The 15,541-nt window shown below is 46.3% G+C and overlaps 1 protein-coding gene across 5 annotated transcripts in view; it reads right to left on the bottom strand.

The window, feature by feature from the left end:
* PDZD2 (PDZ domain containing 2) overlaps nt 1-15,541 on the bottom strand; it is a 262,332-nt gene that overhangs the window by 157,829 nt on the left and 88,962 nt on the right. Inside the window, exon 1 of one of the 5 annotated variants that reach the window (XM_083155284.1) lies at nt 13,942-14,154. The exons of the other annotated variants lie outside the window; for them this stretch is intronic. The gene's annotated coding sequence lies outside the window, so the exon portion shown is untranslated. Of the gene's footprint in view, nt 1-13,941; nt 14,155-15,541 lie in introns of those variants that run through there. 5 annotated transcript variants of the gene reach the window in all.

The raw sequence follows: 15,541 nt of genomic DNA, 5'->3' as shown, positions 1-15,541 counted from the left end.
TTCAGATATAGTAAACCAGTTTGTCTGGGGTATTCAGGCGGAGATATGAGTGTGTGCACCTATGACACCCCTGACCCGGATTGTACTCCCTGTTGAAATGTATTTACAATACGTATTCCTTTTTTTTTGTTTTTGAGAAATGTCCTCGATGCAAGTTCCACCAACAGACGTGTCGGGAAACTGGGAGCAGCTGGTCTGCCACGTGTGATTTCTGCAACCCGCCAAATATCGGTTCTAAACTAAACAAATAACAGTCCGTGGATATCAGATCCAGTACTGTAAATGTTATAAATATTATTCATTGTCACGCAAGTTATTTTGCTTTCCCGAAGGAGTAAGGAAAGGGAGATGTACAAGAAATTGGATCGAGATAAAGTGGAGCAGTTGCCCGAAGCAACCAATAAGCTTCTTAAGTCACTTCAAAGACGGCGCAAGATAAATTATTGGTTTCTCTGGGCAACTATCTCTCTCTAAGGCTTCATAAAGCATCCTCCCTGTGTCTTTCCTCCTACAGCTATTGTGTAGGACGTGGATTTTGTATGGATCGGTGCATAAAACCGATGTAATAATGGCGGTCTGACATCTCTTTGGCGGTTTAACAACACAGCACCAAGATCGATAATTATGACCATTTAAAAGAAAAAAAAAAAAGACAATCCCCCCACCCCACCCAAAAAAAAAAAGGATTTCAAAGTGGCCCAAGATACACCGTATGAAAAAAATTGTTTAGCCGCACCTGTTAATTATTTCAGTTAGGTGTTTCAATCAGATCTGTTGCCACAGGTGTATACAATCAAGCACCTAGCCATGCAGTCTTGATTTGCAACTATGCCCAGTGTGTATGGACAGCGATGATCGCGTTCATCACTGGGGGGAAAGACGCTCAGTGCATACACACTGAGCCGCTTTACCCCTGCCTGATGGCGGGAAAAAACGGCTTTGCATAGTGCAGCGCTATGCAAACCCGTCCTCAAAGCCACTCATTTGCTGGTATTACCAGCAGATGAGCGGCTTTCCCAGCAATGATGCAGGAATGCGCAGCAGAGCTCATCGCCGGGCCATACACACTGGGCATCTTTGAGCTGAAAGCCGCTCAAACCTGCTGTTTTGAGCAGCTTTCAGTTCAAAGTCGCCCAGTGTGTATGGGCCTTACCACTAGCATAGTACTGTAATAGGGTGCCACCTTTGCGTGGTACTGCGATAGAATGCCACCTTTGCGTGGTACTGTGACAGGGTGCCACCTTTGCGTGGTACTGTGACAGGGTGCCACCTTTGCGTGGTACTGTGACAGGGTGCCACCTTTGCGTGGTACTGTGACAGGGTGCCACCTTTGCGTGGTACTGTGATAGGGTGCCACCTTTGCGTGGTACTGTGATAGGGTGCCACCTTTGCGTGGTACTGTGATAGGGTGCCACCTTTGCATGGTACTGTGATAGGGTGCCACCTTTGCGTGGTACTGTGATAGGGTGCCACCTTTGCGTGGTACTGTGATAGGGTGCCACCTTTGCGTGGTACTGTGATAGGGTGCCACCTTTGCGTGGTACTGTGAGAGGATGCCACCTTTGCGTGGTACTGTGAGAGGATGCCACCTTTGCGTGGTACTATGATAGGATGCCACCATTGCCTGGTACTGTGATAGGATGCCACCATTGCCTGGTACTGTGATAGGGTGCCACCTTTGCGTGGTACTGTAAGAGGATGCCACCTTTGCATGGTACTGTGATAGGATGCCACCATTGCCTGGTACTGTGATAGGATGCCACCATTGCCTGGTACTGTGATAGGGTGCCACCTTTGCGTGGTACTGTGATAGGATGCCACCATTGCCTGGTACTGTGATAGGATGCCACCTTTGCTTGGTACTGTGATAGGATGCCACCTTTGCTTGGTACTGTGATAGGGTGCCACCTTTGCGTGGTACTGTGATAGGATGCCACCTTTGCCTGGTACTGTGATAGGATGCCGCCTTTGCCTGGTACTGTGATAGGATGCCACCTTTGCCTGGTACTGTGATAGGATGCCACCTTTGCCTGGTACTGCGATATGATGCCACCTTTGCCTGGTACTGTGATAGGATGCCACCTCTGTGTGGTACTGTGATAGGATGTCACCATTGCCTGGTACTGTGAGAGGATGCCACCTTTACGTGGTACTGTGATAGGATGCCACCTTTGCGTGGTACTGTGATAGGATGCCACCTTTGCGTGGTACTGTGAGAGGATGCCACCTTTGCGTGGTACTGTGATGGAATGCCACCTTTGCTTGGTACTGTGAGAGGATGCCACTTTCGCCTGGTACTGTGAGAGGATGCCACCTTTGCGTGATACTGTGAGAGGATGCCACCTTTGCGTGGTACTGTGATGGAATGCCACCTTTGCATGGTACTGTGATAGGATGCCACCTTTACGTGTTACTGTGAGAGGATGCCACCTTTGCGTGGTACTGTGAGAGGATGCCACCTTTGCGTGGTACTGTGAGAGGATGCCACCTTTGCGTGGTACTGTGAGAGGATGCCACCTTTGCGTGGTACTGTGAGAGGATGCCACCTTTGCGTGGTACTGTGAGAGGATGCCGCCTTTGCAGTGAGACGGATTGTAAAATTTCACCCCTGATGGGTATTTCACGGTCAGCTGTAAGTGATATTATTAGAAAGTGGAAGCGTTCAGGAACAACAGCAGCTCAGCCACGAATTGGAAGACCATGTAAATTCACAGAGCAGGGTCAACGAATGCTAAGGGGCATGGTGCAGAAAAGTCGCCAAAGCTCTGCTGGTTCCATAGCTGAGGAGTTCCATAATTCCACAGGCGTTAATGTAAAGCACAAGTATTGTCTGGCAGGATCTTAATGGAATGGGCTTCCAAAGCCTCACCTCACCAAGTCCAATGCCAAGCGTCAGATGGAGCGGTGTAAAGCAATCGGGCACTGGACTGTGGAGAAGTGGTAACATTGTGTGGAGTTACGAATCACACGTCTCTGATTGGCAGTCAGATGGGTGAATCTGGGTTTGGTAGATGCCAGGAGAAAGTTACCCGCATGACTGCATAATGCCAACTGTGACGTTTGGTGGAGAAGGGATAATGGTATGGGGACTGTTGAACAATGCTATGCCTCTGACTTTGTGGCAAATATATGAGGAAGGCCCTTTCTATTCCAACAGGACTGTGCCCCGGGGCACAAAGCAAGGACTATAAAGACATGGGAGATCGGCGTGGAAGAACGCGAGTGGCCGGCATAGAGCCCTGACCTCAATCCCATAGCGCACCCTTGGGATGAACTGTATCTTGTATATCATGTTTCCAAATAAGGCACTAAGGGGTCTATGTACTAAGCGTTGGAGAAAGTTAAAGTGGATGGAGGCAAAGAAGCAATTAATCAGCTTCTAACTGTCAATTTTCAAACACAGCCTATATCATTACAGTTAGCCGCTGGTTGGCTGGTACATCTACATCTCTGTCCACTTTCTCTCCAAGGCGTTGTACTTTGAATCACCCCGTCTCATTTGCAGGTGCCCGGTAGGGTCAGTGTGTCACATTTACACACACCAGAAAAATCATTCATTGGTTTGTAAATTGCGCATGGCACTGCGGGTGGATTGCGAACAGGGATCCATTCGCAGATTTGCACGGGGCGGTCTGGGCGGCAGCTATCTATTCGCAGTCAACGGCAATTTCGCGCAATAGCGATCAGCTCTGAATCAGGCCCTTAGGACAATGATTACTACAGAATGAGGGTGGGGTTTGTGTAAATGACTCAGATTCTGGATTATTAGCAGTAATCCTTCCATTCAGGTAGATGTCACCTGTACAAACTGGGAGTAGAATTGGTTTCCCCCCGTCCGGCTAACAGAACAGGTTTCTGCTGCCGATAACAGCTAATTACAGAGGTAGTATTCGCATTCCAGGTCCTCCTGTCACTGGCGGTATGTGTAACAGCCACCCCTGGGACAAAAGACGGCTATAGTACATTGTTAGGGCCAATACAGATGGATAAAGCCTCGCGCCTGCTCACACCGCTTCCCGGAATGCCTTAAGATGAGGTGTGAAGCAAATACATGCAAAATATCATCACGATGACAGGCGCAACCTCACATTGTTTAAATGGAAGGGGAGGGGCATAGAATGAACACCCTTCTTATTATGTAGAGGTGCAATCATGCTGAGACTTGTAGTTCCACAGAGATAAAAAACAAAGCCTTTTTAGAACGCTGATTTATTTACAACCTCAGTTCTAAGCAATACCAATATATTATAAATGTCATTCCTATTGACCAATACCGACCTGCCAGCACAACAATGCACAGAGCTTACACATATACCTCCACAGAAAGGTGACCACTGGAGGAGGGGGATCTTTAGCACACATGGTGCGATTTCGGCTATGGACGATTCTGACTATGCAATTTTCCATTGAACTTACCGCAGCCCCAAAGCACCAATTGACTTTCACACTATCAGGTTGTTTCGGGATCGCTTGTTGCAACCTGAATTTGTCCCCAGCTTAGATGGTCGGTTCTATGCATGAGCAAACCCCGCCAGGAAACCGCTTTGTCAAGTTACATCCTCACTGGGCTGTTCGCTGCAGGGGTGGGCGGGCCGGGGGCGTGTAGGGGGTGGCAGCAGGGGAACGCCCAGCATTCCCCTGGTGGTGCAGGCCAGCCGATGCCTCTTCTTACTGACTCTTATTACCGGAGGGGAGACAAATCATTCGATGGTCGGCCGCATATGAGGGGTTATGCTCGCATAAGCATCCCCTCGCATGGTTCCAAGGGGATTCGGCAACAGGGGGGGCAAAAGACTGCTGCATAGCCAGCCAAACCTGAATTAGGACCTAGGAACAATTTTGACTATGCTATGCACTAGGATAGATTGTACACTTTCTATGCAAAATTGTGCTTCCATTAACCGTCTAAATTTTATTTCGATACCGACCACGGGGTGGCGCTGATCAGTATCGTAAGCTGTATACATGCGGTATAATATCCACTGTGTTTTCTACCGATACTCTTACCCAACTTGGGGAACAGCCAGGCGCCATATGTTGAAAAAGAATCATCCTGCTGCCAACGCTTGTTATGTGATGTCATAATGACATCTCTTCTGCTGGGGGGAGGGGGCTGAGCCCTGCCACTATATTATACAACTAGCGACCCGCCCCGGCTTCGCACGGGAAGCACTAATTATCTATAGTGAGATGACTTCTGGTGGATGGACAGTGCCGATGGTCAATCTGGTTCCGTTGCACAACTTTGGTGCGTTGAAGTTGCGAATAAGCATCACCGGTGATCCAACCTTCAATGTTAATTCATTCCGGGTGGTTCCAATTAATTTAAAAATTCAATCGGATAATTGACGGCTTGTTCTTCGTCCATTACTGTGTCCATCAATTTGTATTTGACTGTTTTGCAGTTTCAATTGAATTTGCGCATTGAGCTTGTTGACATCATCATTTTTTGGTGCCAAAAGTGCACGTTGGCACAGCCAATCCGGATTTTTGTAGCTGGTTGTTAGATTTGGGAAAACGTTGTCGACAACGGCTTGAATATTCAGTTGCATTTGACAGAAGTTCGGCGGAAACGAAATCTCATTCGTGCGATCAATTAATAGCCAACCACCACCCCCCCACCACCCCCGCCCCCCAAAAAATTCTGTTGATCCGATCGCTACCAAACTTCACAGGATCACCCGCTGGGCTAAGATGAAGATTGCCTGAAAATTGCATAAAAATCGGTGACGCCGTTTTGGAGTCTATAGGGATCATACACACATCGATTCTGTAGCGTCTACCAATGGGAGCCCATTTGGGGCAATCACACACAAATATAGGGAGAACATACAAACCTCACAAAGAGGTGGTGGTAATACTGTATACCGAAGACCCTGCCTGGCATCTAGGCCTCCACTGTGCCGCACAAACAGGCAAAGAGGCATTTTGTCGCCAACAGATTTTAACTGGTAATGGAACCCAAATAGGAAAGTTTTCCACTTTTTTTATTTTTTACGACATTTATGAATGTGGCATAATACAGGTTGAGTATCCCGTATCCGAAATCCAAATTATTCCGAAAACCATACATTCCAGAAAGTGAAAAAATATATATTTTTTTTCCGCTAAAAACTTACTGGGGACATCTGTAACAGCATTACTGAGGACATGATATGTAACAGCACTACTGGGGACATGATATGTAACAGCACTACTAAGGACATGATATGTAACAGCACTACTGAGGACATGGTATGTAACTGGCACTAAACATCTGCAAGACAATGATTGCTTGGCATTCAAATTCAGTGCCTGAGATTGTACACAAATTTTGTTTCATGTTTTGAAATCTTGATTTTTGAACAAATAAAATATATTTGTGTGTAATTCATGTGGTTGATGTGTTTATACAGTATAAATGCAAGATACTTCAAAATACATTATTGAAATATTAAAATATTCCGAAACACGGAATAATCCCTTATCCAAAATTCTCCTGGTCCCGAGCATTTTGGATAAGGGATACTCAACCTGTAACAGCAATGTTTATATAACTGCAAGGCGGCATTCTCCATTCTTCCTGCGCAGTCACTGGATGGGGTCATTTACCGATCACCATATTAATATTAGTACGAGTTACAGCAGGTCCTCCGATATATGGACCATGGTACATCACACAAAAGTCCCGGCAAAACCTGCTTAACTAGAAATACACAAGGACAACAATCCACCACATCTCCCAGGCAACAGAAGTGTATTCTGCGGTGACACAATGCAACTGTAATCGCAGCCCCGCACTTGTTATGGGTGCCCGCCATAGTATATGTATGATCGGTCGACAGTCAAGTAGACGAAAGGTCAACATCAACATGGCCATTATTGACACATGAAAAGGGTGACATGAATTTTTTACAATTTTTTTTCTTCATTTTTTGGGGACTTGTTCATAGGCCCTCATTAAGATCTGATCGCAGTACAAATTTGTTATCAAAATGGGCAAAACCATGTGCACCGCAGGTGGGGCAGATGTAACGTGCAGAGAGAGAGAGTTATATTTGGGTGGGGTGTGTTGAAACTGAATTGTAAATTGCAATGTGAGAATAATGCAGCAAGTATTTACCCTGCACAGAAACAAAATAACTCACCCAAATCTAGCTCTCTCTGCACGTTACATACATCTGTCCCACCTGGAGGGCACATGGTTTTGCCCATTTTGAGAAAAACTTTGTACTGCGATCAGATCAGAATAAGGGCCATAAGTTTATCATCCGTGTGGACTCTGATTGAGAACAGTAAAGAGGACACATAACCATAGCAACAAGTGTGTAACCCCTGGCATTTAGAAATAAACCCCTGGCAAATACCATGTAACTCCTGGCAACCAGCATGTAGGTAAATTACATGGCATAATAAGTAACAGGCATTATGTTGTGTGGCATAATACGTAATAGGAATTATGGAGCGTAGCATAATGTGTAATGGGCATTACTGTGTGTGGCATGATGTATAGTGCAATGTATCACATTATCAGATCATCCTGTATAATTACACAACTTTCAGATATAAACTTTCAGCTTTAGAATTCTTAAATGCAGAATGCACATGATCCCTCCCTTGGGGATTCCGGTATTCCCTTTCCCAAGCTATTCAACGCTTGCATGTCAGGATGTACTTAGAGAGAAAGAGAAACTTCAAACAGCATGACGATTTTCTGTAGAATCCGCTAATTTCACTGGCTGCGCTCTGTGATCACAGAAGGGGGATAATCGGGGATTGCAGGATAATCCCCCACAGCAGTACAATACGCGGCTTCCTTACAGTGCAAATACTGCTAACCACAGGTACTTGGTGAAAGCGTGGGGGCGTCAATCTCCACCCGGATTGTCTCCAGAGAAAAAGGGAGAGATAGCTGGAGCCTATCTATCGAATTTTATCTCTCTCTATCTATCTATCTATCTATCTATCAATCTATCTAGAAGCAAGAACCAAAGCCTTTCTTGGCGGCATTTTTTTTCTGCCAATTTCGGATCTATTTTCTCAGAATTTTTTATATATATATTTTGAAATATAATTTTTTTTCTTTTAAAAGTATAACGGGACGGATTATTGCCAACGCAGCTGCTAATCCCTACGCAGAGACCTACACAGCTGTGACACTCGCCGGAAACGGTCGCAAAACATTTACGTCTCGGGACCACCGGAATACAATCATCGCCGTCACTTATGGTGGAATTCAATTCTGAGCGAAGGATGTGCAGTTCTTTTGCCATAGAGTTTAGACGCCTGCAATTGCCGTAATGCCTGATTCAGGCAAGCTTTTTTGGGCTAGCAGACACTTGTGTGCAGGAACGGGTGGCCATAAAGTGCTGCGAATTCCAAGCTGACTTGCCGGGTGAACAGTGGCCTTGCGTCCATCTTTGAATCCGCCCACTGCGCATGACTTCTGTATAAAGGAACCATTACGGTTGATGGCATGTCAGCGGCTCTAAAGGCGCCAAAATGGGCTCAGCACAGGGTCGAGAAAACCAAAAGGGGTTAAAGAAAGAGCACAGAAGAAATAAAGGGTATAGCACAATATGAAAATGTACAGATCCGGATCCCCATTTAACAGAGGTACAATAAACAATACAGACTTCATTCCTCCGAAGCATTGTTCTATACCAGACGCTCCCGCGGCTCGCATCGGTCGCCCCTAGAGTGGTTGGAGGGGGAATCCAGGATGCCTGCACTTCGTCGGAAAATAAATAAAATTTTAAATATAAAACGCTTTATATTATTGCTACCATGGGAAACAATCTAAACGGGGGGAGGGGGATACTTTTCCTATTGTGCCCAGGATGCAATGTGTTTGTTTGGAAAAGACCCATGTGCGACGGGAAAACATTTCTCTCCCAGATGCGTTGCATAATGGTCTTGGAGGGAGATCTGTTGTACAAGGAAATTATAACGTCATGTGAAATGATGGACAAACTCTTCACAGCAGAGACTCGTTAGCGTTGCGGACAGCGGCCCCTTTCATCCGAGGAACATGCAAAAGAGTGCAAATCCGAACAGCGAGTAACACATACAGCGGCGCCTATCAATGGCGGACTGGATTTATCTTTTTAAATCGTAGTGTAGATGGCAGCTTTGCCAAAGGTGTACAGGTGCCAGGACCATGGACTGTCTGGCATTCTGAGCAATCAATGGTGCGGCCATGATCTGATCGATGGTGCGACAGATTAAAGCCTTGGCAACTGGGCATCTCAATAGGGTGCCCGTCTGCCGCAGCATGACCATTCAGATGTAGTAGTGGCTAATGTACCTCTGAATCAGACCCAAAGCCCATGATTTCCTCTAGTGTTTGTTGTTATTTGCAGATGTCTTGTCCACTATTTTAGTCACCTGTAAGTCACTCTGTTCTGCCCCCTGATACTTATGTCAGTGCCACCTGCTGATGCAGCTGTGGTTATGTGCCCTGTACTTGTCCTCTATTGTAGTCACCTGTAAGTCACTGTATTCTGCCACCCTGATACTTATGTCAGTGCCGCCTGCTGATGCAGCTGTGGTTATGTGTCCTGTACTTGTCCTCTATTGTAGTCACCTGTAAGTCACTGTGTTCTGCCCCCTGATACTTATGTTTGTGCCACCTGCTGATGCAGCTGTGGTTATGTGCCCTGTACTTGTCCTCTATTGTATTCACCTGTAAGTCTCTGTGTTCTGCCACCCTGATACTTATGTCAGTGCCGTCTGCTGATGCAGCTGTGGTTATGTGCCCTGTACTTGTCCTCTATTGTAGTCACCTGTAAGTCACTGTGTTCTGCCCCTTGATACTTATGTTTGTGCCACCTGCTGATGCAGCTGTGGTTATGTCCCCTGTACTTGTCCTCTATTGTATTCACCTGTAAGTCTCTGTGTTCTGCCACCCTGATACTTATGTCAGTGCCGTCTGCTGATGCAGCTGTGGTTATGTGCCCTGTACTTGTCCTCTATTGTAGTCACCTGTAAGTCACTGTGTTCTGCCACCCTGATACTTATGTCAGTGCCGCCTGCTGATGCAGCTGTTATGTCCCCTGTACTTGTCCTCTATTGTAGCCATCTGTAAGTCACTGTGTTCTGCCACCCTGATACTTATGTCAGTGCCGCCTGCTGATGCAGCTGTGGTTATGTGCCCTGTACTTGTCCTCTGTTGTTGTCACCTGTAAGTCACTATGTTATGCCCCCTGATACTTATGTCAGTGCCGCCTGCTGATGCAGCTATGGTTATGTACCCTGTACTTGTCCTCTGTTTTAATCACCTGTAAGTCACTGTGTTCTGCCCCCCTGATACTGATGTCAGTGTCACCTGCTGATGAAGCTATGGTTATATACCCTGTACTTGTACTCTATTGTATATAACTGTAAGTCACTGTGTACTGCCCCCCTGGTACTTACCTTACTGTCTGCTGATGCAGCTATGGTTATATACCCTGTACTTATCCTCTATTGTAGTCACCTGTAAGTCACTGTGTTCTGCCACCCTGATACTAATGTCAGTGTCGCCTGATGATGCAGCTATGGTTATGTGCCCTGTACTTGTCCTCTATTGTATTCACCTGTAAGTCACTGTGTTCTGCCCCCCTGGTACTGATGTCAGTGCTGCCTGCTGATGCAGCTATGGTTATGTACCCTGTACTTGTCCTCTATTGTAGTCATCTGTAAGTCACTGTGTTCTGCCACCATGCTACTGATGTCAGTGCCGCCTGCTGATGCAGCTGTGGTTATGTGCCCTGTACTTGTCCTCTGTTGTTGTCACCTGTAAGTCACTGTGTTATGCCCCCTGATACTTATGTCAGTGCCGCCTGCTGATGCAGCTATGGTTATGTACCCTGTACTTGTCCTCTGTTTTAATCACCTGTAAGTCACTGTGTTCTGCCCCCCTGATACTGATGTCAGTGTCACCTGCTGATGAAGCTAAGGTTATATACCCTGTACTTGTCCCCTCTATTGTATATAACTGTAAGTCACTGTGTACTGCCTCCCTGGTACTTACTTTACGGTCTGCTGATGCAGCTATGGTTATATACCCTGTACTTGTCCTCTATTGTAGTCACCTGTAAGTCACTGTGTTCTGCCACCCTGATAATAATGTCAGTGCCACCTGCTGATGCAGCTTTGGTTGTGTGCCCTGCACTTGTCCTCTGTTGTAGTCACCTGTAAGTCACTGTGTTCTGCCCCCCCCTGATACTGATGTCAGTGCCACCTGCTGATGCAGCTATGGTTATGTGCCCTATAATTGTCCTCTATTGTAGTCACCTGTAAGTCACTGTGTTCTGCCCCCCCCCCCCCTGATACTGATGTCAGTGTCCCCTGCTGATGCAGCTTTGGTTATGTGCCCTGTACTTGTCTTCTGTTGTAGTCACCTATAAGTCACTGTGTTCTGCCTCCCTGATACTTATGTCAGTGCCGCCTGCTGATGCAGCTATGGTTATGTACCCTGTACTTGTCCTCTATTGTAGTCATCTGTAAGTCACTGTGTTCTGCCACCATGCTAGTGATGTCAGTGCCGCCTGCTGATGCAGCTATGGTTATGTACCCTGTACTTGTCCTCTCTATTGTATATAACTGTAAGTCACTGTGTACTGCCTCCCTGGTACTTACTTTACTGTCTGCTGATGCAGCTGTGGTTATATACCCTGTACTTGTCCTCTGTTTTAATCACCTGTAAGTCACTGTGTTCTGCCCCCCTGATACTGATGTCAGTGCCACCTGCTGATGCAGCTTTGGTTGTGTGCCCTGCACTTGTCCTCTGTTGTAGTCACCTGTAAGTCACTGTGTTCTACCCCCTAATACTTAGGTCAGTGCCGCCTGCAGATGCAGCTGTGGTTATGTGCCCTGTACTTGTCCTCTATTGTATTCCCCTGTAAGTCACTGTGTTCTACCCCCTAATACTTAGGTCAGTGCCGCCTGCAGATGCAGCTATGGTTATGTCCCCTGTACTTGTCCTCTGTTGTAGTCACCTGTAAGTCACTGTTTTGCTTATTCATTTATGCGGATCCCTTGTGGCGCCATATAAATAAGGGATAATAATAACAATGTAGCTGCATGACAGAGGGGGTTCGCTAACTACTTGTGGGAGTGTGCAACATTAACGATACAGTGCGTACAGCTGGACGATACCGTACGTACGGAAATATTGCTAATAATATCGTTTTCCAGTAAAACTGTTGTCCAACGTGTACCCGGCTTTAGTCACACTGGGGATTTGCACTGTAGTCGATGATCAGTAGACTGTGCATGCTTATAGGCCTCAAAATAATAACATTGTTGTATCGTCTGAACAAATCATCAATGACGGCATGTTTTGATTGGGGATGGGTGACGTTGTTATTGTTCAGCCCTAGGTTTCCGACTCTAATTGACTAGACCCCATAGTGTGTATGCACCTTAAAGAACCTGGAAATCAGACACTTCATTGATAAACAGGGGACACACAGTCCCTGGCATTCAAAAGGGCCACACATTTCCTATAATCTCAGTAATAAGGTAAAACAATAAATGTAATCAAATAGACACATCTGTAATAGGACGTTAGCAACAACTGTTATAAACTATAACACAAGTCTCTAAAACCAAAACACAAAAAAAGGATGATAGAGGTGGGGGGTGGGGTGCTGCTCTGTCTTCAAAGAGTACAGAATGGCATCTGTACTTTAGCAGCACAGTGGTTACCATTGCTATCGGTCTAAACGGGTAGTCACTCCGTACTATCTGTGTGGAGTTTACATATTCTCCCTATGGGCTCAATACAATTTTACATGTAGGATGCGATGTGCCATTGCCACTGCATTTCAACACCAGCAATGGCACCTAAGGGGGCTAAAGTCAGCCCGAATATCTGTTCAGCGCTACGCACCATAGAAGTGCTACATCAATTGACACGCACAAAATAATAATACTGCTTTAACCGGTTATATCTGATTGGATACTATTGCATTTATTTATTTTATTTTTCACCTATTATAATCGTCCTTTAATGATGCAGATGGAGAACTTTGCACAAACTGCCAACACGAAAAGCAGAGTCTCATAAAACTGCGCTGAAATGAGGAACAGAGGAGTGTACATTGGCCCTTATTCTGATCTGATTGCAGTACAATTTTGTTCTCAAAATGGGCAAAACCATGTGCACTGCAGGTGGGGCAGATGTAACATGTGCAAAGAGTTCGATTTGTGATCGTTATTATGTTTCTGTGCAGGGTAAATACTGGCTGCTTAATTTTTACACTGCAATTTAGATTTCAGTTTCAACACACCCCACCCAAGTTTAACACTCTGCACATGTTACATCTGCCCCACCTGCAGTGCACATGGTTTTGCCCATTTTGAGAACAAATTTGTACTGCGATCAGATCTGAATAAGGGCCTATATGTACTAAGCCTTGGAGAGTGATAGAGGGACATATTTATTAAGCTTGTTGAATGATAAAGTGGCTGGTACTTTATCACTGACCGATCAGCTCCTAACTGTCCAGTTACAGCTCAGGTTTGAAAAATAACAGTTGTGGGCTGATTGGCCCGTCAAAAAGTACCAGCCACTTTATCACTTAACCCGGCTTCACCATTCATCTGCCCCCATGTGTAGAGAGATAAAGTACAAGTCAGCCAACTCCTAACTGTCATTTTTCAATCCCAGCCTGTAACATGAAGAACCACAAGGTTAATAGAGTCACCAGATCATACTCTAAAATCCACCGCGCCACAGGATAACTGCGCGTAAAAGCTCTGCCGACGGAACCGGTTAAATAGCACAAAATCGTCCGTCGGAAGAGATTTTCCAACAAGATCAGTCCCATTGGTTGTACTGTATGTATCGCCTGCCTGCAGCCCATAGAGGAAGAGATTTCTGGACTGTTACAGCAAGAGGCTGTTCTTAAACTAACCCCGCAGACAGCCTGAATGACCTGCAATCAGTATTAGTAACATCTATAAAACACATACCTCTGCAATGTTAATTCTCCGTCCCAGTCCCCTCTTCCATGGGATTCCTCTCTGGAGCAGGGCTCTGCAGCAGGTTAATCCACGCTAACATGGCGTAGAAATCCCATTAGCCTAATCACCTGCTGGCAATCACAGTGAGCGAGCTGTGAGTGAGGGTAACCCGGCTGCTGAGCGAGGAGTGCGGACGACACAGGGGAGGGGGGTATGTTTACCTAGCATTAGCCTGTATGGATAGGCTGCTGCAAGTGCACTGAGCACAGCTTTCCAAAGCAGCTGAAGTGTATAACTGCGGCAGGACTCAGTGCCGGGCAGCCTGCCTGTAACAGAGATTACACAAACACTGGAACCATTGCCATACTTCTGCATATGAAAGATTCCTTCATGATGCATCATATGATGGCCCACACATGTCAGCGATAAGCCGTGTACTTGTCCTAATTCGCATTTGTACTGTAAGTCACTCATTTTCTTGTTTTGTTCCTGCTCATCGATGTATTGTAAGGCGCTGCGGAACCATTGTGACGCCATATAAATAAACAATAATAATAATAGTTATATACTGTACAATGCACGATGCAGGAGAGGGATAGGTATACAAGCAGAGGTGCACATCCTGCGGGCCAGGACCCAAACTGGGTGCACACAATGTGTTTCTCATCTTCTAGGTCAGGGTTGCCGACTTAGAGAAGCCCGGAGAGGAGAGATTCAGCAGCCACTCAGGGGGCGGGGCTTGCGAGTGACATCACTAAGCCCCGCCTCCATGCTGTTAAAGCAGCTAATTCACGGATCTCCGTGGAGGGGGCGGGGCTAAAATGACGCGATTGTGCTGTTTTAGCTCCGCCCCCTCCTCTGAGACCCGAGGAATGCGGCATTTTAATGCCGCGATCCGGGGGTCAGCGGGGGTCCCCTGAATCCGGGAGGGTTGCCCACCCTTCCGGGGGGCCGGGAGGTGGACCCGAATTTCGGGAGACTCCTGGAAATTCCGTGAGGGTCGGCAACCCTGTTCTAGGTGGACAGATAAGCATTACGTTTTAATGGTGTATGGGCCATAGAGTCAACACTATGAATGTCGACATACATTACGTAGACTACTAAAGGTCAACAGGGCTTAGGTCGAGACGGGAAATAGGTCGACGTGGCTAAGGTCAACAGGGTCGGAACTTGGACACAAGCTTTAGGTCGACAATGGAAAGGTCGACAGTCAAAAAGTTGACATGAGTTTTTCACATTTTTTTCTCCCAAATCTCGGTGTCAGTTGACCGTCGGTGTACCGCGTCCCCTCGCATGGCTCGCTGCACTCGGCACATTGTTATATTCTCCCTAGTGGATGGGTAGGGTATGAAATACTGTGAAAACCTCATGTCAACCTTTTGACTGTCAACCTTCCCATTGTCGATCTAATGCTTGTGTCGACCTTCCAACCATGTCGACCTTAGCCATGGTCACCTATTTCATGTGTCGACCTAATGTATGTTAATCGTCAAAGTGTTGCCCTTGCGACCGTATTGGTGGGGACCCTGTCTTATGGGGTATTTGAAACAAGGATTTACCGACATAAATAGTAGACAATATTTAGGTCGGCAGTCACTAGGTCGACTAC

This window comes from Crinia signifera, chromosome 1 (assembly GCF_055691185.1).
Source record: "Crinia signifera chromosome 1, ASM5569118v1, whole genome shotgun sequence".
In the NCBI taxonomy this organism is placed as follows: Eukaryota; Metazoa; Chordata; class Amphibia; order Anura; family Myobatrachidae; genus Crinia; species Crinia signifera.
This window is presented reverse-complemented; position numbering and strand designations above follow the sequence as displayed.